Source organism: Enhydra lutris, unplaced genomic scaffold (genome assembly GCF_002288905.1).
Source record: "Enhydra lutris kenyoni isolate GAN:26980312 unplaced genomic scaffold, ASM228890v2 scaffoldscaffold12, whole genome shotgun sequence".
NCBI classification, from domain to species: domain Eukaryota; kingdom Metazoa; phylum Chordata; class Mammalia; order Carnivora; family Mustelidae; genus Enhydra; species Enhydra lutris.
The window spans coordinates 41,842,041-41,844,957 of NW_019154096.1; positions in this window are offsets into that span (position 1 = coordinate 41,842,041).

A 2,917-nucleotide genomic window follows, 5' to 3' on the forward strand; every position below is an offset into this window, starting at 1 on the left:
GCTCCGCGCAGCTCCAGCCTGGCCCAGAGCTGCTGCGGTTCCAGCACGGTCAGCCAGCCGCTTGAGATCACGCCAATTAGGGCTGGGCTGGAGGCAGCCTGGAGCTGGCAATTAACCATTTCTGGGCAGGAGGAGAGAGCCGAGGAGCCAGCCCAGGCCCTTCCTTCCTGGTCAGCTCTGAACAAGTCACACCTTGATCTCAGGCCCACTGGGTCTAGGAAAGCTGGTGTCTAGAGGGGACAGGTCCATATCAGTGTGTGTGTGGGAGAAAAAGATGTGTTTTTAAATCACCAGCAGAAGCAGCTTTTGAAATGAGTTCCAAGCTTCTCTTCTTCTGCATATAGATAGAAAGCTTTGCAGTCTGTGTTGAATTTGGACCCCACCAGACATACCTAGAGCTCAGGCCGACACCACACACGTACCCTCCTTTATCCCTGACATGCATCCCTGATGTGCGATGTGGGAAATCACTGGGATACTTTGGGAGGAGACTTTCTATGTCAATAATTAACTGGTGACCTTGGGGAAACCCAGAGATATTTGTGAGCCGTAGTAACTTTTGCAGAAAACAAATGGGAGGGTTTGGCTAGACTGGTGGCTCTCAAAGTATGTCCTGATTGCTGCTCTAAGAAACCCAGCTTCAAAAAGTCGACAATCGTGGGCTTTTGCTAATTCTCAATTTACTCATTGATGCAAGGAATTGCATGATATCAAGTTTTAACTTTTCTCCCAGGCATTTCTTTCTCAAGTCTTTTACTCTTGTGCTCAGATGGGATAGATAGCAAAACCACCAAATTAGGTCAAAACCTGAAACAAAAACAAAAACCCAAAACCCCAAAACCAAATTGTAATGATAATAAAAAATTCAGGCATAGTCTGTTTTGCTTACTGCTTTGTGAGGACCCTATACTCTCATATAATGGATAGATATTTTTAACTATTAAAATTATTCTAAGTTTCCAATGAAGGAAATAATCAACAAAACTAAAAGATAATCTACTGAATGGAAGAAGATATTTGCAAATGCCGTCTCTGATAAAGGGTTAGGATCCAAAATCTATAAAGAACTTATCAAACTTGACACCCCCAAAACAAATAATCCAATTAAAAAATGAGCAGAAGGCATGAACAGATATTTCTCCAAAGAAGACATCCAGATGGCCAACAGACACATGAAAATATGCTCAGCATCACTCATCATCAGGGAAATGCAAATCAAAACCGCAAGGAGATATCACCTTAAACCTGTCAGAATGGCTAAAATCAAAAACACAAGAAACAATGGGTGTCGGTGAGCATGAACTGTTGGTGGGAATACAAAATGGTGCAGCCACTCTGGAAAATAGTATGGGTTAAAAAAAAAAAGAAAAGTAAAAATAGAACTACCTTGTCACCCAGAAAGCACACTACTGGTTATTTAGTCCCAAAACACAAAAACACTAATTCAAAGGGATACACATACCCCTATGTTTATAGAAGCATTATTTACAGTAGTCAACCTATGGATGCAGTCCAAGTGTCCATCAACTGATGAATGGATAAAGAAGATGTGGTACATATACACAGTGGACTATTACTCAGCCATAAAAAAGAATGACATCTTGCCATTTGCAATGATATGGATAGAGCTAGAGAGTATTATACTAAGTGAAATAAGTCAGAGAAAGACAAGTACCATGTGATCTTACTCATGTGTGGAATTTAAGAAACAAATGAGCAAAAGAAAAAAAAAAGAGACACACAAACCAAAAAACAGACTCTTAACCATAGAGAACAAATTGATGGTTACCAAAGGGAGGTGGATGGGGAGGTGGGGGAAATAGAGGATGGGAATTATAGACGTATTATAATAAAAAAAATAAAGTTATTCTGATGTGATTGATTAATTTGATCAAGATTTCATAATATTCATAAAAGCTATATACTTTTTTCATCTCCCCCCTTTGATTGAGTTTAAGAATCTCTGTGTTCATGGGATCTTTAAGGTCAAGTTTAAAACTGTGTGGTTTGACATATTTATTTCTTGGGTCAGCTGACTATGTTTAATAGCAGACTGTGATCATCAGCTCCAAATTTCCCAATTTTCCGCAGGCCTTGGCACTCATGTCTCCGTGCATTGCCTCTCCTACCTGGATTTCTGTGACAGACACTGAGGCACACAGATGTTGCTGCTGGGGACCGGGGCCTGTGGCCCTGTGGCTCCATGTCCTGTGGGGACCTGTTCTCTCTGAGCCCCTCAGGAGACTCTGAACAGCCCCGCAGCCTTCCTGGCTTCCTCCTTGCTCACAGCAGCTGGTTTTCTTGGCTCTCTGATACCTGCCTGCTTGGAAGACATAGAGTCCTTCCAGGCCTTGGTAGACAAGATCTGTTTAGCTCAGTCCCGATTATAGCCTCTCCTTCTTAGTGCGTTTGTTTTAGGAATGAGCATGAGGCCCACTTCTGGTCAAACAGCCCAGAAGGGACATGTGCTGATGCTCTTCTGGGAAAGCATCCCTCACTTTTTTTTTTTTTTTAAGATTTTATTTATATATTTGACAGGAAGAGATCACAAGTAGGCAGAGAGGCAGGCAGAGAGAGGCGGGGGGAAGCAGGCTCCCCGCTGAGCAGAGAGCCCGATGCAGGGCTCAATCCCAGGACCCTGAGATCATGACCTGAGCTGAAGGCAAAGGCTTAACCCACTGAGCCACCCAGGCACCCCAACATCCCTCATTTTTAACAGGGGGTCCAAGGAGGGGCCGGGCTCCCCCTCTTTGGGTGCACCTGTGTCGGGATGGGCAGCTCTGTCGTGATGGGAGGGTCAAGGCAAAGGGCGCAATCAGCAGGTGGAGTCTGGCCGGGGATGCAGCAGCCACACTGGGCACCGGCTATCCTTTGGGAGCTGCTAAACTTACCTGTTCCTTATTGCTAAGCCAGTTAC